At 46.7% G+C, this 24,303-nt stretch overlaps 1 long non-coding RNA gene and 1 pseudogene across 1 annotated transcript; one reads left to right on the top strand and one right to left on the bottom strand.

Annotated features, from left to right (window-relative positions):
* Nucleotides 1-1,559: 1,559 nt before the first annotated feature.
* On the bottom strand, nt 1,560-9,043 carry LOC129044347 (uncharacterized). Its single transcript, XR_008504657.1, has 3 exons — nt 8,968-9,043; nt 4,769-4,910; nt 1,560-1,755 (listed from the first exon to the last, which is right to left on the bottom strand). It is a non-coding gene; the product is annotated as an uncharacterized LOC129044347 (long non-coding RNA).
* A 13,239-nt stretch (nt 9,044-22,282) lies between these two features.
* LOC129043525 (nucleoside diphosphate kinase B-like) lies at nt 22,283-23,775 on the top strand (annotated as a pseudogene).
* The last annotated feature ends 528 nt before the right edge of the window (nt 23,776-24,303 follow it).

Here is a 24,303-nt window from a genome sequence, read left to right on the forward strand (position 1 = left end):
GTGTGCTCTGCCCTGTGGGGAACAGAAAACACAGACACTATCCCCACCCTGGGGAGCAAATCCCACTTGAATCTGGCCAATATAATTCAAGGCAGATACAGAGAGGTGCAAGGAGCCCAGAGAAAGGAGTGACCTTGTCTTCATTAGAGGGGGTGACATTTGTGCCACCTCAGAAGGTTGAGTAGGCTCCAGATAGTCTGTGGTGGTGGGGGGGAGGGCAGTCCAAGGGTGGACAGCGAGGCCAGGAATGGGGGGAGTGGGATCCTGCAATATGGAGAAGGGAGGCTGGGCAGGGGAGGCCACAGCCTGGCTGGGTCCACATCTTTGAGGGTTGGATGCCAAGTTGAGTTTAGATTTCATCTTGGAGGCAAGCAGGAGAAATGGTCTGTGCAGTGAGGACAAGGCTGCAGCTGGCCAAGCAGTTGTTTCCTCCCATTGCATCATCCTTCCTCAAGCGTCCATCCCCCATGGAGGGAGCTGCAGAGGGCTGGGATTCTGCAAAGGGCTGTGTGGTTTGGCTTCTGTCCCCAGCCCTGAACTAAACCTTTCCTGCCAAGGTCAGGGACCTCTCATTTACTAAACCCTTTGAAAAGTTTTCTTCCTCATGTGCCTGAATCTCACTGCTGCATTTGGCCTGGTCTGTCCCTGTCTCTTGTTGAGATTCTCTCCTCTTGTGGCCTGTGGCCACCACACATCTGGATTCCCCATCTACTCTCCCTGCTTCTCAATCACTTCTGTGGGCTTCTTCTCCAGCATTCTTAAGTCACATTCCCCAGGATTCCATGAGACCTGCTTGTGACCCTTCATGTTCTTCCCGGGGGATCTCAAACACAGGTGTGGCTTTATTTTATTATTATTTTTTGAGACGGAGTTTCGATCTTGTCACCCAGGCTGGAGTGCAATGGGGTGATCTTGGTTCACTGCAACCTCCGACTCCTAGGTTCAAGTGATTCTCCTGCCTCAGCCTCCTGAGTAGCTGGGATTACAGGTGCCCATCACCACAGCTGGCTATTTTTTATTTTTTATATTTTTAGTAGAGACAGGGTTTCATCATTTTGGCCAGGCTGGTCTTGGACTCCTGACCTCAGGTGATCTACCCACCTTGGGCTCCCAAAGTGCTGGGATTACAGGTGTGAGCCACCGTGCCTGGCCAGTTGTGGCTTTAATACCAATAGTTACCTGTGTCTATCAGGAATTTTTTTTTTTTTTTTTTTTTTTTTTTTTTTTTGAGACAGAGTCTCACTCTGTCACCCAGGCTGGAGTGCAGTGATGTGATCTCGGCTCACTGCAACCTCTGCCTCCCGGGTTCAAGTGATTCTCGTGCCTCAGTCTCCTGAGTAGCTGGGATTACAGGCTCCTGCCACCATGCCCAGCTAATTTTTGTATTTTTAATAGAGACGAGGTTTCGTCATGTTGTCCATGCTGGTCTCGAACTAATGACCTAAGGTGATCTGACTGCCTCAGCCTCCCAAAGTGCTGGGATTATGGTGTGAGCCACTGTGCCTGGCCATCTATCAGGAATTGTATCAGAAGTAGCAGAAACCTGTAAAACAGTGATTGAATCAAATTGAGGTTTTATTTTTCTTAGGTAAGAGGAAGTTCAGATTTAGGCATTTCCAGGCTGATACAATGTCTCTGTGGTGCTGAGGGATGGAGGCTCCTTCTGTCTTTCCACACGGCCTTGTTTAGTGTCTTCCTGTGACCTGTGGTTGTAAGACGGCTGCCTCCTCTCACCCCTCCAAGCATTGAGCCTGTCTTCATTCAAGGGAAGAGAAGGGAAAGGGGCAAAAAACCTGCCAGCTGAGTCTGTCTTCTGTTAAAGAGCTTTCCTGGGGGCTCCACCAGTGATGTCTATTTACATCTCTGCATCAGTCAGTTATTGCCAGGGTAATGCTCTGTAACGCGACCACTCCCAAATTCAGGCTTGGCTCATCTGAGCAGTGGTCCAGACTTGGATCGGCTGGCCTTGGCTCTAAGAGCACTAGTTCTGGGATCTAGAATTTGCTGGGATCTGAGCAAGCAGTGATTACCTGGGTGGGTTCTTCTCATGGCAAATCATGAAAAGAAGGAAACCAAACTATTCAAGCAAATAAAAGGTTTCTGCTTATTCCTTCCACTAACATTCCAAAGGAAGTCATGTTACTAAGCTCAACATCAATGGGTAAGTACTTATACTCTATTCACAATGGGAGAGGAGAAGAATGCATATTTGTTGAGGAATAATCCACATTAACACAATCTCACTGTCCAGCCATGTATGTTGCCTCTTAGCTGCAAAGGAGGTTAAGTGTGGATTTTTTTTTTTTTTTGAGTCAGAGTCTCACTCTGTCGCCCAGGCTGGAGTGCAGTGGTGAGAACTCAGCTCACTGCAACCTCCTCCTCCCAAGTTCAAGCAATTCTACTGCCTCAGCCTCCCGAGTAGCTGGAATTACAGGCGCCTGACACCACACCAGGCTAATTTTTGTATTTTTAGTAGAGACAGGGTCCACCCTTGGACTGCCCTCCCCACCCCGCCACAGACGGGATCAGGTCTCAAACTCTTGACCTCGTGATTCGCCCACTTTGGCCTCCCAAAGTGCTGGAATTACAGGCTTGAGCCACTGTGCCTGGTCAAGTGTGGCTTTTCTAGTTGGCACACTGCCATCCTAAACAAATGCAAGGTTTTGATAGTAAGGAAGAAGAGGAGAGTGGATGTTGGCTAGGCACACTTTGCCAGGACTTTTTACAATAGTCATGGGCCAGGAGTTTCCAGGCAAAAATTAATGAAGATAGGGATCACACTGGCTTACGGTAACACTGGAGATGCTTATTATCCTTGTGAAGACATAGAGACAGGCAATGCCGCATCTCAAACATATCCAAGATTTACATGGGCCACTGAGTTCCTTTCTCCCATTGCAACATTTCACAAACTTTCCCCCATTTTGGTGTCCTCCCAAGTACTGCCCCTCGTTTTGGTACCTCTCCAAGTACTGTCAGAGGTGCAACAACATGATGGGCATGGGGAGGTTACCAGGAGAGGTGGAAGAGTCATCAATGTCATCCCCATTGGAGTTGCTTGTCCTTCCATCTTCTCGGGAGATGCTAGCCTGTGTCAGTCCCAGCACATGCCCATCAGCCCTGAAGGACTCTGGGTCTGTCACATGTCCTGGTCCCAGGGCCCAGCATCAATCTCTTTCATTTGTAGCATCAGTGGTTCAAATCACTATCAAATATATTCAGGTCCTGACATCAACTAAGGGAGAGGAAGGTGCAAAGCAATCTAAGACAAGAAGTGAGAGCTGGTGTTGAAAGAAGGAGGCTGGGGCATTGCTAACTTCAGGATCACAAGGACTGTTCCACTGCCTAATCCTAAAGAGCAAAGAAAGCAAGAGACTTTCACTAGATCAAACTTGCAGTTCCTGAAGCAGGGAGTCCAGAATGGCTTCCAAAGTCTGCATCATTATTGTCTTCTTCAGCTTCTCACTCACCACCTACACACTGGAAATTCCAGATCCCTCTCCAGCATGGGTCTCTCCCTGCCCGACTGCCTGCTGACCATCTCCTCTGCTTGCATCACAGAGCCTGTAAACACAACTCCTTCTAATCTGGACTCAGCATCTTGTCCTCCCCTAACCGACTGTTCTTTCTCTCGTACTGCCCACAAAGCTAAAAACATCTGGTCGATCTCACTGGCATCTATTTCTTTCTCTTTGTCCTAGCAAGAGCCTGAGTATTTCTTTGGGGTCCACTCCTTTGCCTCTTAGTCCCTACAGTTTCTATGGTTCCACCAAAGCTTAAGGGGTGGAGCTCATGGATTAGGTCTAAGTCAATTAGCACAGCCATAGCGATTGGCTGGAGGTGAGCATGTGACCAAAGGTGGTCCAATCAGGGCAAATCTCAGACTATTCATGGGATTGCTTGGACACAAGCTCTTGTGTGTTTTTGTTGAATTTAAACCTGGAAGGATGTAGTTCAGAGAGGTGCTGGCAGCCATCTTGAAAAGATAGGGGACGAGCTGTCAAGAATGGAGTCAGCACAAAGTACTTGAGTCGGGAGATGGGGGGAGGATATGCTGATGATGTGACCCTCATACTGTTCAGTTATATGAACACTGCACTCCTCTTCCCTTTTTTTAAAGGTCAGTTTGACCAGGTTTTCAGACATTTTCAACCAAAAGTGTTCTGCTACACCCATCTCACTGTAGGGCTACACCACTGATTCAGCCAGTTAAGCCAGAAACCTGGGACCCACCTGTCGACTCATTCCCCACATCTAAGGAATACCAAAAAGCTCTCAATACTTTAGCAAGTCCCCTCCCTGCCATCCCCACTGCTATTGCCTCTGTTCGGGCCTGTGTCCTCTTTTGCCTGAGCCATGGCCAGTGACCATCAAGTGGCCTCCTTTTCAAACTTGCCGTTTCGATCTCTCCTCCTCCCCACCCAGCAGCGTAGCCTTTCTAAAAGCAAACCTAACCATGGCACAGTGCCTCATCACCTCCCAAGCTCCGCTGGTAGGTCCTCCTTGACCTGGCCCCTGACTGAGGCTGTGGTCTCACCTCCTGCTACCTGTCACCCCCTGGAAGAAGATGCCTGTTCCGCCTGCACATCCCTGAATAGACGAGGCTGTCTAACACCTCCACTGGAAAACACGATCTTCCTACCTTTTCTTCCAAGAACATTCTTCCTCAACCTCTGATGTCCAGTGCAATCAACTCTGTGTAGGCTTCTTTGACCACCCTGTTGTAGTTGTTTATTCCTGCCTTCCTCAACACTGTTCCGTGTCTTACCTTTATCATAGCAGTTGATCCGGTTTGTGAGGGAGGGCTTCTAGAAGGCGGGTGTGATGTGTCTGGTCATTACTGTAGCATTTGCCACAAGGCCTGGCCCAGGTGTGGTCATCCAGTGTTTGCTGGCCAGCTGAGTGAATGACTGAATGAATGAAGGAAGGAAAGAGCAGATTAGACTAGGGAACATTGTCCTCTGACTGCTTTTGCTGCTGGGAGGGAAGGCCTTGTGACTTGGAAGGAAGTTGTAGTGAATGGGAAAGGGGAAAAAACTACCAAAACATATTGTGAGGTCACAGTCAAACTGAACTCTGGCTGGCTCACACCTGTAATCCCACCACTTTGGGAGGCCAAGGCGGGTGGATCACTTGAACTCACAGAGTTCAAGACCAGCCTGGCCAACATGGTGAAACTCCATCTCTACTAAAAAGACAAAAATTAGACAGGCATGATGGTGGGTGCCTATAATCCCAGCTCCTAGGGAGGCTGAGACAGGAGAATCACTTGAACTTGGGAGGTGGAAGCTGCAGTGAGCCAAGGTCATGCCACTGCACTCCAGCCTGGATGACAGAGTGAGACTCTGCCTCAAAACAAAACAAACAAACAAAAAACAAAAACAAAGTGAACTCTGTGGAGGACTTTTCTTTACTCTGTAGACACATCTTGAGCCGAGTACAAGCTGCTCTGGTGGCACAGAGGCGAGCTATCTGGACAGAATCAGGTGCTTATGAGTGTTAATTCCACCCAGCTCTGCCACTTACTACCAGTATGAATTTGAGCAACTCATTTCCCTTATCTGAGCCTCAGTTTCCCTTTTGGCCTATCAGTTATAGTCCCTGACCTGTCTGCCTTGTAGAGCTGTTGTATGGATCAAAGAAAAAGGGGCTTTCTAGACCCAGGAGTGCTCTTTGAAGGGAGGCCAGGATGCCCATCAGTGACTCATGATCTCGACTCTTCTCATCTTCACCACTCCCACTGTGTTGTGAGGTCTCCCAGATCTAGGGAATCCATGGTCCTTATGGATTACAAGTGTGAGTGGACAAGCTTGGATACCTCTGAGCACACATTCCAAGCTGCATTCTTTTTTTTTTTTTTTTTTCTGAGACGGGGTTTTGCTCTTGTTGCCCAGGCTGGAGTGCAATGGCGCGATCTCAACTCACTGCAACCTCTGCCTCCTAGGTTCAAGCTATTCTCCTGCCTCAACATCCCTAGTAGCTGAAACTACATGTGCCCATCACCACGCCTGGCTAATTTTTTGTATTTTAGTAGAGACAGGGTTTCACCATGTTGGTCAGGCTAGTTTCGAACTCTGACCTCAGGTGATCCACCTGCCTCAGCCTCCCAAAGTGCTGGGATTATAGGCATGAACCATCACGCCTGGCCTTCCAAGCTGCATTCTTTTGATGGCTACTGACAAAAACTCAACTCCAGCTGTAAGCAAAAATGGAATTTATTGGCACACAGAACTAAGAAGTCAAGGACTTCAGGCACAGCTGGATCCAGGATTCCAACAATATCTATCCTAGGGCTTTTTTTATTTTTTCCTTTGCTTCCTTCTGCTGGCTTCATTCTGAGGCAAGCCTTCCTTACTCCATGAAGGGACTCCAGGAAGCTCCAGGCTTCCATCATTCTTACAGCTAGCAATCTCAATATTTTCAGTGAAAGTTCAGGGATTGAGTTTTGCTAGATTCTCTTGGATCAAGGGCCCATCTCTGGATGTACCACTGTGGAGAGGGGCACTAGAGGGACCTGAGTTCCATGCCCACCTTTGGAGCAGGGGTGGACATAGCACTACCTGAACCAGGCATGGGGAGAAGTGGCTCAGTGAAGCAGGAAAGAGAAGATGCATGCCAGTCAGGCAATAGCAACTGTCATCAGTTGCCAGTGGCCCGGGCAGAGTGGGTGTGAAATTGTGAGGTCAGCATATCTTGTGTCTGGGGCCCCTTCCTCCTTCTTGGTGCCATCTCCCACCCCTGTGCCATCAGCTGGGAGTGGCACAGAACTACTCAGATGAGCTGGGCCCACAGAGCCAGAGGAATCTGTGGGTCTGGGAAGGCAGCCAGGAGGTCAGGCCTCCTAAGCTTTGGGTGGAAGGAGCCTGCCAAGTCTTGGACTCCCTCCTCGCCCCAGCACCTCCCTGCCTGGCTGCAGCTAGATCCCTGGAGGCAGACAAGCTCGGAGGGCGAGGGTGAGGGGGTGCACTGATAGAAAGAGGAGTGACGGGACTCAGGAGGCCTGAGGTTAGGCTGGGTGAGCTCTGGCTCACTGGGGAGCCATCTCTGCCTTAGGCTTACCTCACAGGTGTGCCACCTGAGCACAAGGCCCCATGCCTAGACGGGCCCCATGCTTGGTATAATGCTCTACTGTTACCATCTTGAAATTCTTCATAGTTTTTGAAATAGGTGCCTCCAGTTTTCATTTGGCACAACCCCCAAAATTATATAGCCAATCTTGGTCTCAGTCTCCCCATCCATGTCAAGAAAGTGATGGACTAAAGGAACAGAGGAGCTTGGAGGTGACTTCCCACTGACAGCAGAAGCAGGTGGTCCTCCAGGGGAGCTTCTCTGGGCTCACAAGTGGTTATTTCCCCTGAGAAGGTCACCCAAAGCTGCCCCATGTTGCTTTGCCACCTCCTTTCTCCTCTTCCAGCTCCTGTCCTTTGAGGGGTGGAAAGAGCTAGAGCTGCGATCAGCACCCAGGACTCAGGGAGCACTGGACTTCCCATCCTCACTCACCCATCTGGCTTAACCCCTTCCATCTGGCACCATGCTACTCAAAGTGTGGGTCATGGACCAGCAGCCCTGGCATTCCCTTGGAGCGTGTTAGAAATGCAGACTCTCAGGCCCCACTCAGACCTACTGAAGCAGAATCTGCATTTTAACAAGCTCCTGGGTGATTCTCAGGCTCATTAAGGTCTGAGAAGTTCTGATGAAGGCTCATTAAGGCTCCCTCCAGGGCATGCCTTGGGCCTCAGGACTGGGCAGGACAGCATTGCGGGGTGGATAAAGGCACAGAGCTGGAGAAGTGCAGGGTGTCCATATTTGCTCCGGCTGCCATGACAAGTACTCCAGGCTGGGTGGCTTAAGCAACAGAAACTGATTTTCTTGCAATTCTGGAGGCAAGAATTCCCAGATCAAGGTGTGCCCTGGGATGGCTTCCTGTGAGGCCTCTCTCCATGGCTTGTAGGTGGCCACCTTCTGTCTCTGTGTTCACGTGGCATTCACTCTGTGCTTCTCTGTGTCCTAATCTCCTCTTCTTATGAGGACACCACCCTTCAGATTGGGTTAGGGTCCCCCAATGAACTCACTCAAACTTAATGACCTCTTTAAAGACCATGTCTCCAAATACAGCCACATTCTGAGGTACTGGGGGTTAGGACATCAATGTATGAATTCAGGGAGGGACGTGATTCAGCCCATGGCATGGGCGTGCACAGGAGGGGCACAAAATGGAAGTCATCAAGCGCTCACTATGTGCCAGGCTTGGAGCCAGGTGCTCTGCTTATTTTTTTCACTTAATCCCCAAACAGCCCTGAGAGGTACAAAGTGAGCCACAAACGCTGTTGAGATCACTCTGTGTGCCAGGCACTGGCTAGGCACACACATACATCATGGCATGGCGTCCCCACCGAGTCTGCTCCTCATTACACTCACAGGTGTGGAACCTGAGACCCAGTGAGGAAAGAGAGGATGCTCCAGGTCACTCAGGGATGGGGCCAGGACTCAGGTGTTTGTGGTCCATTTTCACCCCTCCTTCTCTACCTCCTTGCCTTGCTGCTTGGGAACAGTGGTTTACAAGTCACTCTGCATTGCCATCAAATAAACTAGAGGGTGTCTTTTTTTTTTTTTTTTCTTTTTTGAGATGGAGTCTCACTCTATTGCCCAGGCTGGAGTGCAATGGCACAATCTTGGCTCACTGAAAACTCCGTTTCCCGGGTTCAAGCAATTCTCCTGCCTCAGCCTCCGAAGCAGCTGGGATTACAGGCATGCACCACCACACTTGGCTAATTTTTGTATTTTCAGTAGAGATGGGGTTTCACCATGTTGGTCAGGCTGGTCTTGAACTCCTGACCTCAGGTGATCCACATGCCTTGACCTCCCAAAGTGCTGGGATTACACCTCCACCCTTGGTGCACACCCTGGGGGATGAGTTCTCACTTTCTGCCGTGCCTGCCCAGGGCTTCGGTGCACCACCCCGGTTACCTCTTTTTATTGGAGCCGACTCTGCCTCCCAGTGGCTTCTTTCCATGGGTCATTGTTCTGCTCCTCAGAGCCACCTGGAATGAGGTCACCATGTCCTCTCTGTGACACAGATGAGAAGATAAGGATCTACATCCCCTGGAGTTCGCCCCTCTCCATGGTGTTCAGCTGTGGCTCTTTCCTCTCAGGGCGGGCATCCAGACCCTTCCCAGCCTGTCTTGGCCCCAGGCCCGTTCCTGTTTCTCAGTGTTCTCATTAAGGGCTGGCCCCCAAAACACAGAATTCCAGGTGCAGTCTGGCCAGCCCAAGGAGAGCAGATCGCTCCCCCCATTTGTTCTGGATGTTGGCCCTCATTAATGTAGCTCTGGAGACAAACATAACACAGCAGATCCACTGAGCTGGGGGTCAACTCAGACTCCCAGATTGTCTCCCTGTAAACAGCTGTGCAGTCCCATCTTCCCTTTCCTCTTTCTAGTATTTGTGAGGTTTTAGATGGAAATCCCAGTTTATACCAGATATTTGGTTTTCTATTATGCTCCTTTACTGCTCATGGTGCCCTCAGCCAAAGGCATTTCCACCCCGAGCCTCAGTTTCCTCACAGGTTTGTTGGGATGGTGAAATGTGTAAGGTCAATGTGTAAGGCTTGGAAGGGTGTTCTCTTTCTGTGTGTTGTTTTGGAAAAGATTTCTGGTTGTTTCCAAAATCCATTTCCTCCCTTTTACATGGAAATAAAACTTTCACCTTGGTGTGCAGACGCTCAGCATAAGACCATAATTCCTGGTCTGTCTTGTGCTAGATGGAAGGATGGGCAAGCCGTGTGCAATAGTCCCTGCTTATCCACACTTCCCACAGTTTCTGTTACCCAAGGTCCAGAACGGTGGGTGATTTGGAGAGAGAGAGAGAGAGGGAGAGAGAGAGAGAGAGAAGTCACATTCACGTATTTTTTTATAACTGTGTATTATTATAATTGTTCTATTTTATTAGTTACATTGCTAGTCTTTCACGGTGCCTCATTTATAAATTAAACTTTATCATAGGTATGTATGTATAGGAAAAACATAGTGTATATAAGGTTTGGTACTATCTGCAGTTTCAGGCATTCACTGGGGGTCTTGGAACGCATCCCCCACAGATAAGAGGGACTCTTGTACTCAATTTCCAGTTGTGCCTTTGAAGAGAGGAGTGTGTCCTCTTTCGTTACCTGCTCCGTGGGTGGAGCGTAGATGTGTGGGCTGCTATCTGGGACACCTGGATGAGTACAGCCCCTTGGGATGGCAGAGCAATAAGACAGAAGCAGCCTGGACCCCTGATGACTTCAAAGAGCTGCCTCAGCCTCCTCAGAAAGACTTTCTTTCTTTTTTTTTTTTTTGAGACGGAGTCTGTTTGTGTCACCCAGGCTGGAGTGCAGTGGCGCAATCTCGGCTCACTGGAACCTCCATCTCCCGAATTCAAGCAACTCTCCTGCCTCAGCCTCCAGAGTAGCTGGGATTACAGGCACGCATCACCATGCCCAGCTAACTTTTGTATTTTTGGTAGAGACAAGGTTTCACTGTGTTGGTCAGTCTGTTGTCAAACTCCTGACCTCATGATCCGCCCACCTTGGCCTCCCAAAGTGCTGGGATTTCAGGCATGAGCCATTGTGCCCGGCCATAAGGACTTTCATGTGAGTGAGAGATGAACTCCTATTCTGCATAAGCCGTGTTACATGTGTTGCTCAGCTGAGCCTTGTCACAGCCTAATCAATGAGTTTTTTTGAGGCATTTTATTTAGAAGAGGCAGATACAGGCTCAAATCAATAGGGAAGAAGAGAGGGACTTGCAAATACTCTAAATAAGCCAATATTTTTTTTTCTTTACTTCTGCTTCTTTCCTTCCCGCCTGCCATTTCTCCCCTCTCCTTCTATCTGATCCTTGAATGCTTATTGAGTTCATTTTCTGTACCAGGCTTTCTGCCAGGCACTGTGGATACAGAGATGATTAGGACACACTATCTGCTGTAGACTAGCAAGGGAGACAGAGGGCATGTCTACATGCCCTCTGTCAAGTCCATGTGACAAGATCACCATGGAGGGGTTTATAGGGTGATGGGTGGACTCGGAGAAGCAGCCACCTCTTTTGCTTGGGAAGGTGGGAGGGAGGGAGTCGGAGGATTACGTCTTGAGTTGATCCATGTGGGCTGCGTAGAGGTTCTCCAGAAAGAGAAGGGAGGGAACAGCATTCCAAGCAGAGGAAATAGCTTGTGCAAAGTACTAGAAGTGTGCAGGAGCATTGAGTGTGACGAGCTGTGGGTTCTTTTTGGTGGGAGCGAGGGGTGGAAGACAGCTGATCAGTGACTTGCTTTGCGGCAAAGTGCCCTGCCAGAAGTCAACTCCCTTCTGAGGAGCGCTGAGCATGGAAGAAACAACTGCTTTGCAAACAAACACCTCATGTATTTATTTCCTCTGTTTTCCTCACATCTCTCATCTTTTCCCCTGAATGAGATGCCTCCTGGTTTCACTTAATTTCCACAGGAAACTGGAAGGAGCAACATCTGTCTAAATTCTCCCTAACTCACTCCAGATTTTCAGGGTCAGAATATGGCTGCTGAGAGTCAGGATCTCTGTGGGGTCAGAGGTGACAGCCCCAGAATTGGGGTCTTGTGCCGAGCCCCTTATGGCAGGGGAGGCCAGGCACCAGTTCCCTGCACAATACAGATGTTCAGCAAGGATTTTGTTGGGAGCATAATCAGCGGCCAAGGCAGCCCCTGGAGAGGGGAATGTGGGCCTCATTCCCATGGGCTCCTGCCCAATGTTCCTTCGTTCTTGAGTTTTATGTTCCTGGGAGAGGCTGGAGGCCGAGCAATGCTCCAGCTCCACAGCAGCTGCCCCCTCCTCGGAAAGGCAACAACCTCTTTCCTCACATGGCCTTGGGACGTTGGACTCCCAGCCCGGGGACATTGTTTTGTTCACAGCTGCATGCTCATGGCATTTATTTAGGGGACACTTTCTTTTCTGCCACCCACAAGGAGGCAGCGTGGAGCAGAAGGAGCAGAGCTGAGCCTCCAGGGATGGAGGTCTGTTCCTGGGGAAGGTGGTTCCCTCTTTTGAGGCTCAGTTTCTTCATCTGTAAAACAGAGCAGGCTGGCCCAGGTGGCATCTAAGGTGATGTGTGAACAGCTGTGGACTTTGGAGTCATGCAGACTTGCGTTCTGCCTGGGCCAGTTGGCAGCTGCGTGGCCCTGGGGAGGTCCTGAACCTCCCCAGCTGCGGTGTTCTGTTCTCATCTGTGCATGGAGGACATGGGATCAGGTCATCTTGAAGGGCCTCGAGGGCTTAGTGATGAGGCCAGGAAAGCCCACTCTCGACAACAATGCTGAGGAAAAGCATTTTGTTTTCTCCCTCTTGGCAAAATATTTATAATTCTATGCCTGTTGGAACCAAGCAAGGTCAGCACAAAAGAATTGGCCCTCCACTATCCTAAGAAAACTAAAGCAGGAACAGTAGAGCAAATACCACATGCTCTCACTTGTAAGTGGGAGCTAAACATCAAGGACACGTGGCCCCAAGGAGGGGAACAACAGGCACAGGAGCCTACTTGAAGGTAGTGGATGGGAGGAGGGTGAGTTGGGTACTATGCTCATTGTCTCGGTGACAAAATAACCTGCACAGCAACCCCCTGTGACACTCAATTTACCTATATAACAAACCTGCACATATACCCCGACCCTAAAATAAGTTAACAAAATAAATAAGTAAAACAAAACATATGGGAGACCGAGGCGGGTGGATCACCTGAGGTCGGGAGTTTGAGACCAGCCTGGCTAACATGGTGAAACCCCATCTCTACTAAAAATACAAAAATTAGTCGGGTGTGGTGGCATGCACCTGTAATCTCAGCTACTTGGGAGGCTGAGGCGGGAGAATTGCTTGAACTCGAGAGGCGAAGGTTGCAGTGAACCAAGATCATGACACTGCACTCCAGCCTGGGCAACGGAGCAAGACTGCATCTCAAAAAAAAATAATTTTTTTAACAAAAGAAGAGGCATCCATGATTTACCCTTCCTCCCACCCCTTGCCCCCAGTCTCCACAGATCAGTGGACTGTTTTTCCTAAAGCATAACTGGATGACTCGTTGGGTTGTCCTCTTCTTGCACCCCACCTTACTGTGTCCTCTCACTCACCCCGACCCCTTTCAGACCCTTCAGCAGTCCAAACCACAGCCTCTTCTGGAGCTTGCATTGTCCAAGGGTGACAAGAAGCAGCCCCAATGGGTGAGGGTGGGAGGGCGGGGTGGGGGTTTAGCTCCTCCAGCATCTTCACGTGCGTCTCCCAAACCCTCCATCTCGGAAATTCAGGGTGCTATTGGTGTGTGATGATGTTGAGCCATCCAGGTCCCCCGTTCAAGGTGCTGGCAGTCCCCTGTGCCTGCTGCACTCCCGCCCTCCCCACCCACTGCTCCTGCTGGCTGCCTCCCCTCTTTCAGATCTTGGTGTCCTGTCACTCTCCATCCTGATGCCTTGTCTGTCCCCCATCTCATCTTTCAGAGCCCCGCGTGTTTTTCTTCGGAGAACTCATCATATTTGTAGTTATACACGGATCTCGTCCTCTCCCATTTGATGCCTGGCTCTTGCAATGGATTATAAATGCCAGGAGGGCAGAGGCCATGCTGGCCTTACCGTATTCCCATTGCCTCACATAGCGCCTGGGAAATAGTTGGCTCTGGACAAATCATTGTTGAATGACTGAAGAAATGAATCACCCAGTGAATCTAGAATTTGGTGGCAATGTGAGCACAACAGGAAGGCAAGTGGCCGCAAATCATGTTGTACTAGATACAGACTTTGGCACTAACATGGTGGGCACTCAAATCCTAGTGGTGACCCTGGGGACTCCAGGAGGGCGGGCTATTTTCCCTCTCAGCCCCACAGAGGAGAGTGTCTCAAGAAAGAGAAGGTGGTCACCTGTGTTGAAATGTTCCTGAGAGGCCAAGGAAGAAAAGGACTGAGGTATGTCTATTGGACTCAGTCACAGGAGGTTATGGTGACCTTGACAAGAACAGTTTTAAAGGACTGGGGAGTCGGAAACCAGACTGCAGAGGAGGGAGCAGGAGTCAAGGAAGTGGGAATTGTGAGTAGAAATTACTCACAGAGACTATTTCTAGACACTAGACGAGGAATGGGAGGAGAGATGTCATTAGCTGTTTCTTACCAAGAAGGATCACGTCAAAATTCATTTGGAAAATTTTTGGAATAATAAAAATGATTCATCTACTAGATAGCCAGCAAAATAAGATGCCTCAACCCCTAGTCCTACTTCTCACCAAAAACTAGACTATGAGAATTGGAGGGACCTCAAAGGCCAGAGGTTTCCAACACAGCCTTCTCATTCCATAGACGAGGTGCCTGAGGCCCAGAGAGGGTCAGGGATGTGCCCAAGGTCACACAGCAGATGAAGGGGAAAGACAGGTTTTGAAGCAGGCTCCTGTATGCTCAGCCCATGGCTCTTTTCCCATATTCCATGTCTTTCTTTCCCCTGTCCTTTCTAAACAGTCGTTATTGACTCCAGGAAATGGGAAAGATAGTTATTTTTAGTTTATTCAAAATGAGTAAAATGGGTAATTTTTTTTCTCCCCAATATATCAGATCCAAAATATGTCTTATGTAAGAGCTAACTGGGATGAGAAATGGTTGCACAGTGAGAACAAAGATTTCTTTGACTATTAAAAGCTCCAGAGTGAACCCTAAACTGGCCCAAATAACTGGGCTCAGCTCTCCTTGCCTAGCTGACAGAAGAAGGTTGGGCAGGGCTGTGTGTGTGTGTACATGTGCAAGTGTGTGTGTACAAGTGAGCACATGTGTGTGTATAGCAGGCTCCCTCTGTGGGGTGGTTTCCAGAGCACCAAGACAAGCACCCTGAATCTGAACTTCTTTGATACTATTTAACATCATCATCATCATCATCATCATCATCATGATTAATTCTACTAAAACATGTATAAAATTTACCATCTTGATTATTTTAAGTGTATACTTCAGTGTGTTAAGTACACACATGCTGTTTGTTGTGCAACCATTACCACCATCCAGAATTTTCCAGAAACCTTTTTATCTTGCAAAACTGAAACTCTGTACCCACGAAACAACAGCTTCCCATTCCTTCCTCCAAGGCCCTGGAAATCACCATTCTAATTTCTGACTCTATGAATCTGACTTCTCTAGAGACCTCCTGTAAGTGGAATCATCTGATGTTTATTCTTGTGTGACTGGCTCGTTTCACTCTCAGGACTTCTTTGAGTGTGTGCCCCCCATGCCCCCAACACCCCATGAGACACCCTCCTTTCAATACCTCTTTGAGTGTGTCCTTGTGCCCCCAACTGCCCATGAGACACCCTCCTTTCAGCACCTCTTTGAGTATGATCCTCGTGCTCCCAACGCCCCATGAGACACCCTCCTTTCAGTACCACTTTGAGTGTGATTCTCGTGTCCCCAATACCCCATGAGACATCCTCTCCTTTGGCAGAGGATTTGATCCTTGGTTGAAGAGTGGCAAGCAACCCTAGGAAGGAAGCATTTCAAGCTTTACTGGCACTTTTTCTTTAGTGCCAGTCAATGGATAATTCCTTGAGAGCAGGTTTTGATAGGGTAGGGTGACCCTAGTTGAAAGCCCTGATTGATTATGGGTGGGAAGAGGGAGAGACCTGATGACAGAGAAAAAAAATTGTTCTGCCTGGAAAAATGTTGCTGGGATCATTATAAGTGAATCCATGAAACAGCAATTAGTTTTATAACAAGCCACTTCTGACATTTATGTCCCTAGGTGTGTTGACCTCATGTTATGCTCTGACTTGATTCCTTGGGGAGTCATAAATTAAGTGTCCTCAAAGGACTGCTGGCAATAATCATAATAATCCTCTTGTATTTTGGTTGCATTCTACACTTTAGGACACACTTTCATTTATATTATTTTATTTGATCAAAATGACAACAATGTGTGCTCGTTAGAATATGACTTATCATCTTCATTTTTCAGGTGAGGAAGCCGAGGTTCAGCGGGTGGAAGGGACCTGCTCAGGCTTGTACAATCACTTGTTGTTAGCACTGGATTGAGAACCCAAGTCTTTAGCCCAGGCCTTTTTCCACTGTTCCACATTTTGCTGGAGTTTTCTCCCCTCTACCTCCCATTTGACCTCAGACTCAATCCTTCTCCAAGAAATGCGTCACTATGCAGATGCTCAAATTAGAAACTCCAGAGTCGTCCTTGACATTCCCTTGCTCCAGTTTCATATCCAGTCTTCAATTAAGCCCTGTCGTTTTAAATTCCTGAATATGTTTTCAATACTCCCACTTCTTCGCAAGTCTGGACCAGCAGAGTCCAGGCCTTTTTCTCTTACCTGGAGTTAATTCTTTAGACTGTCATGATGCCCTTTCTGTTCTTCTCTTCCTCTGTTATTTCCTGGGAAATGTGGATTTGAACAAGGTTAGACGAGTTTTCATACTGTAGAATTTCTCAGACCTTCTGATCTGCTAAGAATGGTCACGGTGACTTGCCAAAGTAAGGGGTTGTGTGTTTGCCATACCCTAAAATTACTTGATCTTTCCTGGACCCCTGCGGTTTATCTCTACCCTCTCCCCCATCCATTTTCCATGCCGAAGCCGCATACACCTCTGCTAACTGCAGAACTGCCCTCCCAGTCCCACCCCATGCTCCTCCTACCCCTCTGGGCTTCCAGTCCCTCTGACATGTGGTAAGATACACATGCCCTGCCAGGGTCCCCTCTGCCTGACTTCTCTATCACCAGCTGTGGCAGTGTCTGTTGCTGGTGCTCACAGCTGTCTCCTCTGGGAGCCACCTTACCAGGGAGGCCACATTCCCTGGAGCTCCAGAAGCATCTCATAACCAATATCTGACATGGTGTTTGCAGTGCCTTTATTTCTCTTTCTCTTTATTTTCCCATAGCTGGGACTACAGGTGTATACAACCATGCCCAGCTAATTTTTTTTTTTTTTTTTTTTTTTGAGACAGGGTCTAGCTATGTTTCCCAGGCTGGTCTTGGACTCCTGGCATATTAGTCTGTTTTCACACTTTCACACTGCTGTAAATAACTACCTGAGGGTGAGTAATTTATAAAGAGAAGAGTTTTAATTGACTCACAGTTCTGCATGGCTAGGGAGTCCTCAGGAAACTTACAATCATGGCAGAAGGTGAAGGGAAAGCAAGGTATATTTTACATAGTGGCAGGAGAGAGAGACAGAGAGAGAGCAAGTGGGGGAGGTGACGCACTTTAAAACCATCATTTCTCATGAGAACTCACTCACTCTCATGAGAACATCATGGGGGAAACTGCCCCCATGATCCAATCATCTCCCACCAGGCCCCTCCTCTGACATGTAAGGATTACAAGTCGAGATGAGATTTGGTGGGGGACACAGAGCCAAACCATTATCACCTGGCTTCAAGTGATGCTCCTGCCTCAGCCTCCTGAGTTGTTGGAGTGAGTCACTGCTCCCAGCCCAAGATTTATTGTTGTTAAAAGGTCATCATGCTGGTGAGGAGATCAGAACGCAGCCATTCTGATACACAGCTGGTAGGAAAATAAGTTAGTGCCACCATTTGAATATGGCCCTTTGGGGCAGAGAGTTTGTCTCTGTGTTCACCCCTGGATCTCCAGTGCCCAGAACCATGCCTGGCACTTGGGCACTCAATTAAAATTTGTTGAATGAATGTAAGACAATTTGACAATACATCATGAAGCTTAAGTTTTCATATCCCATTGTTTAGTAATTCCACTTCCTAAGGAAACTCTTAAAAATTAGGACAAAGATATTTGTATAAGGACATTCCTCACATTCATTTATACACTCATAAAACTGGAATCAACCTAAGTGTCCACAGGATGGTGACTAGCTTAATTACGGCACATCCACACTAAGAAATCTGATATAATTGATAAAAATAACATATTCAAAGAATATTGGGCATATAGGATTATGCTACTGATAAATACTAAGTGAAAACAATTTAAAACTCTATATACAGTATAATCTTAATTTTTTGGAAAAAAAAACCCAAACCACACTTGTTAATAGTAGGTTGCAGTGATTTTACTTATTTCTTGTTCTCTTTATTTGCCAAAATGCCCACAATGAATATGTGTTGCTTTTGTAGTCAGAAAAAAAAAGCTTTGAAAAGGAAAGCATAGTTTATAACAAAATTGTGAGCAGCCAGGAAAAATAGGAATAACTTGTAATAGTATTTTTCCTACTAATACTTCATAATAGATCATTTTATGGTGGGTTAAAGAACATGCCTCCTTATTAAATTGGCCTGGCTTTGTTTGGACAACAATGAGGACTAGATTTCATGAGACACTTTGTGTTGTTTTCATGTTCTTAGTGTATATTTTTCCATGACTTGGAAAATCTTAAAATACTGGCTCACTTTAAAAAAAAAAGTTTCACAACTCCTTTGACTGGAATTGATTTCTCCTGTGGCTCCAGGGTCTGTAAAAGGCATCAGGATGCGACAAGGCATTGACCTTTATTCTTTGCCTTGGTCAGAGAATTTCCCTATGATTGGCTCAAGGTTTCCAAGAGGAAGGCAATTAAATGACCTAGTACAATTGCATGGATCCTCGGCCCTGGGCTTATCTTGATTAGGAGGAAGTGGCTATCTAGTTGTTCCAAATTTAGAGCATAGAAAAGAGCCGGATGTCTGAGACTATCACACAGAGAAAGCCTTAACCCACTGGGGCTTTTGCCCTACTCACCACTTCCCTGATATCTGGCTATGTCCACCTTGACGCAGAGCACAGGGACCTTTGGGTTACAACTTTCCCCTTCCCAGCAAGTCTGTCCTAGCTTCAAAGTCCACTGAGAGGCTCCTTTCTGTGCTAAGATTGAAAAGACGCTGGGCACATACCTCTTGAGAGATTTCGTGGCTTTTGCTAAAGGTTCTGTCATCTCTAAGACTGAGTTCAGAATCCTGAGGCTGGTGGTCAAGACCCTTCACCATCTGGCCCCCTGCTGCCCCTCTCCCATTGTTCATCTCTACTACAGTGACAGAGAAGTGTTTATGAGAGCGAACTCCAGGGACTAGAAACAGATGTTGTCCCTGCCACCAGGAAGCTTACGGAATAGTAGGAAGGTAGAAATTCAGCACACGGAGGGGAGTACATTCACAGCCCGGCAGAGATCTGGCCTTAAAGACCAGACTGGCTTCTTCCTAGTTGTATGATTTTGGACAAATTATTTTATACCTGTCTGTCTTTGCCATCTCATCTGTTAAAGGGGCATAATATTAATATTACTAATAATACCAAATTCATAAGATGTATGTGAGCTTTACATTATTTGATATGTGTGAAGCACTCAGTACAGTGTCTGCTATATACCTTTGTCCCTCAGTATCCATGGGGCATTGGTTCCAGGACCCCTCCAAGGATACCAAAATTTGAGGATGCTTAAGTCCCTGATATAAAATGGTATAATATTTGCATAGAACATGTGCACATCCCCCAGATACTTTAAATCATCTCTAGATTGCTTATAATAGCAAACACAATGTAAATGCTATGTAAATAGTTGTTATACTGTATTGTATAGGAAATAATGACAAGGAAAAGAGTCTGTACATGTTCAGTACAGAAGACACCATCCATTTTTCCTCCTGAATAATATTTTCAATCCACAGTTGGTTGAATTCACAGATGCAGAACCTGCAATATGGAGGGCCGGCTGTACTCAGTGCTTAGTACATGTTAACTCTTAGAGAAAATTCATTCACTTAGAGAAAATTTGCTGAGCTCTGACTAGGTGCTGGGCACTGTGCCAGACGCTGTAAATTCCAAAGGGGATAATGCACAGTCCCTGGCCTCATCCCCAAAAAACCCATATTTTATTGATGGAGATGCAAATGGGAACAGACCAAGGTAGCATAGCTCCAGGCACCTTGTTCCAGAAACCCTGGTCTCCTCTTCTTTCCAAATGTGCCATGCACTTTCATGTTTTGTGCTGTTGTTCTTTTTCTCTAAAAAGCTTTCCCTTTTCCTCAGCCACTGAAAACATTCAAGATCTAGCTTATGGTGTGTCATCAACACCGTGAAGCCTTCCCTGACCCCCAAACCAGAATCATGGACTCTCCTGTGTCTCCATCATGCTTTGTATAAACTTTCTGCCTCTCATCTTCCCCTCAGCTAGGGCTGGTCATTAGAGGAACATCTCCCAATAGGCTGGAAGCTCTTTGAAGGCAAGTTTTATGCTTCACTTATTTCCATGTCCCAGTGTCCAGCACAGGGCCAGGCACATTGTAGATGTTTAGGAAGTGTTTGTTGATTGAATGAATGAATGAAAGCACATCTCACATCATAGAATAAATTGCTGCACTGATAGTGAGGAGAGATGCTTCCTTTCCAGCATAATATTCTATGAGACCACAGAATTTGCTCTGCAAATAGTTGGGTTCCTTCTAGTAATTCCATCTGCTGTTGTGAACAAGGCTAAGTTTACTTAATCATAGGTAAGTTGAAGAAAGTGCCTGCCCAAGGGGTCTGTCCTGAGCATGGCTTTCCAACTGTAATATTGTCAGGAGCATCCTGAAAGGGTTAAGACCCTTGCCTTGGTACTGGTCTTGTGCTAGTCCATTTGGTGTTCACAGTGTAGAGATTATTTAATTGGAAATGGAAGCCAGTATTAAGGCCAATATTGCAACAGAAATAATTGAATGTAAAAACCACATGTGCTTTGGGGACTGGGACACAGAAATTTAATTTTAGTTTCCTCACTTATTTGTTGGGTGATGTAGGAAGGCTCTTTCCTCTCTCTGAACCTCATCCATTAAATGGGGATCATAAGAGGCTGGAGTTGGGGAGGTTGGACTGATCAATCTGTAAGTTCCTTCCGGCTGTGATATGCCCTGTCTGTCACTTCTATGATATCAGATAAACGAAAGGTCAACTGAAACAAATTGCTGGAAATTGATGTGGAGGGAGTTCTGGGAGAGGATCTCAGTCCTCATGAGGTCAAGCTCATGGTTTAGGAACCAAAAGCTCAGAAATGCTCTGAAACCACAGACGATCAAATCCACCCACTGGAGATTCAGCACATATTTGCTCAAAATTGCAAACTAAAAGCAGACATTTTTGAGTTGTTTGGAGGATGCATGGCTAGACCTAACCTGGGTGGTGGGTGTACAGGGCAGTTCATGCAAATGGGAGAGACCCTGTCTGCTGTCTGGGACCTGCATCCTATTGGGGGGAAGGGCATTCCTGGCCTGCCCACCCTGGCCATCAGGACATAAAGATTCCTTGCTTGAGTCTTGCTCAGGTACTGTGCTTTGAGAACCTGAAGGATGTTCTTTTGACTCACTATTTTATAGAGACAACAGCAGGGTCAGTTGAGAAGAATTGAAACCCACTCTCAGAAGTGACTTGCAGCACATACTTTTTTGAAAAAAATTGAGAGATAATTCACACACTGTAAAATTTGCCCTTTTCGAGTATCTAATTCAATTTCGGGAATTTAGTATATTCCCGAAGTTCTGCAATCATCTCTGCTGTCTAATTCCTGAATAGTCTCATCACTCCAAAAGATATCTTGAGGCCAGGGGCGGTGGCTCATGCCTGTAAGCCCAGCACTTTGGGAGGCCGAGGTGGGTGGATCACGAGGTCAGGAGTTTGAGACCAGCCTGGCCAATATGGTGAAACCCTGTCTGCTAAAAATACACACACACACACACACACACACAAAAGCTGGGTGTGGTGGTACACACCTGTAATCCCAGCTGCTCAGGAGGCTGAGGCAGGAGAATCAGTTGAACCCGGGAGGCAGAGGTTGCAGTGAGCCGAGATTGCGCCACTGCACTCCAGCCTTGGCGACAGAGCAAGACTCTGTCTCAAAAAAATATATATATATTTATATATATATATTTATATATATATTTATATATATTTATATATATATATTTATATATATATTTATATATATTTATATATATATATTTATACATATATTTATATATATATTTATACATATATTTTTATATATATATATATATATATATATATATATATATATATATATACCTTGTGTATGTTAGCAGTCACTTCCTACTCTCCTCTCCCCCGTGCCCTTGGAAACCACTTTTGTCTCTGTGGATTTGCTTATTCTGGACTTTTCATATAAATGGAATCATACAACATGTAGCCTCCTGGGTCTGGCTTCTTTCACTTTGCATAATGCTTTTAAGGTTCATTTGTGCTGACTATATATTTTTCTGAAGAATTAAAAATTACAGGCTCCTGCAGCACAGTGCAGCTGCCACCTGGCCCAACTAGCTTCCTAGACCATGGCCAACCTGAGTGCACCTTCATCGCCATCAAGCCAGACAGTGTGCAGCGTGGCCTGGCTGGCAAGATCATGAAGTGCTTTGAGCAGAAGAGATTCTACCTCGTGGCCATGAAGTTCCTCTGGGCCTTTGAGAACATCTGAAGAAGCACTACATTCACTGGAAAGACTGCCCATTCTTCCCAAGACTGGTGAAACACAGGAACTCAGGGCCTGTCTTGGCCATGGTCTGGGAGGGGCTGAATGCGGTGAAGACAGGCCGAGTGATGCTTGGGGAGACCAATCCAGTGGATTCTAAGCTACACACCATTTGCGGGGACTTCTCTATTCAGGTGGGCTGATGCATCATTCATGGCAATGGCTCAGTAGTAAGTGCTGAAAAAGAAATCAGCCGGGCTGGGCACGGTGGCTCACGCCTGTAATCCCAGCACTTTGGGAGGCCAAGGCGGGTGGATCACGAGGTCAGGAGATCGAGACCATCCTGGCTAACACGGTGAAATCCCATCTCTACTAAAAATACAAAAAATTAGCTGGGCATAGTGGCAGGCACCTGTAGTCCCAACTACTTGGGAGGCTGAGGCAGGAGAATGGCGTGAACCCGGGAGGCAGAGGTTGCATGGAGCCGAGATTGTGCCACTGCACTCCAGACTGGGTGACAGAGCGAGACTCAGTCTCAAAAAAAACACAAAGATATCAGCTTATGGTTGAAACAACAGATGCTGGAGTGGATGTGGAGAAATAGGAACACTTTTACACTGTTGGTGGGAGTGTAAATTAGTTCAACCATTGTGGAAGACAGTGTGGCGATTCCTCAATGATCTAGAATGAGAAATACCATTTGACCCAGCAATCCCATTACTGGGTATATATCCAGAGGATTATAAATCATTTTACTATAAAGACACATGCACACGTATGTTTATTGTGGCACTGTTCACAATAGCAAAGACTTGGAACCAACCCAAATGCCCATCCATGATAGACTGGATAAAGAAAATGTGGCACATATACACCATGGAATACTATGCAGCCATAAAAAAGGATGAGTTCATGTCCTTTGCAGGGACATGGATGAAGCTGGAAACCATCATTTTCAGCAAACTAACACAAGAACTGAAAACCAAACACTGCACGTTCTCACTCATAAGTGGGAGTTGAACAATGAGAACACATGGACACACGGAGGGGAACATCACACACTGGGGCCTGTCGGGGGCTGAGGGGCTAGGGAAGGGATAGCATTAGGAGAAATACCTAATGTAGATGATGGGTTGATAGGTGCAGCAAACCACCATGGCAGGTAGCATGGCACCTATATAACAAACCTGCATGTTCTGCACATGTATCCCAGGACCTAAAGTATATATATATAAAAAAAAAAAAAACCAACCAACCAAACAAACAAAAAACAACAAAAAAGAAATTAGCCTATGGTTTAAGCCCAAAGAACCAGTTGACTACAGATCTTGTGCTTATGACTGGGTCTATGCATGATAGGTGGACACAGTAGCAGTCTCTTTCAAGAACTGGTTGGAGTGTCCTTGGACATAGCTCTTCATTCCACTGACTTAGAAGCAGAAGCAACAGAATTGATCATTCTTTTCTAGAGCATATTTACCCATAAAGCCATGGAAACTAGAAAAAAATTATATGTGCCTATCAACCTTCCAACAGCATACATGTGAGCTTGGTGTGATCTACCAGCCTCTACTTAGTAGAACGGATAGAGGGCTGGGCTAGTCTAGCTAGGTCTGTTCCAGGTCCTCTCTTCTTCATTAGTCCAGTTCAATTTTGGCCTTTTAATAATGATGCAGACCTTTAAAATTAAGAATAAAATCTTTAATATTTTCATTTTTTTGTTCCATCTTTGCTGGCAGGTTTAAAAGTCTTTTCCCTGCCCAATGTTATTTAAATACATGTACATATTTTCCTGTGTGTGTATTTAAAACATACTTTCATGGTTTCCTTTTTATGTTTACAGCTTTAATTCTTCTGGAATGTGTGAGTGGTGTGAGGTAGGTA

The sequence above is a fragment of the Pongo pygmaeus genome, chromosome 13 (genome assembly GCF_028885625.2).
Source record: "Pongo pygmaeus isolate AG05252 chromosome 13, NHGRI_mPonPyg2-v2.0_pri, whole genome shotgun sequence".
Taxonomy (NCBI): domain Eukaryota; kingdom Metazoa; phylum Chordata; class Mammalia; order Primates; family Hominidae; genus Pongo; species Pongo pygmaeus.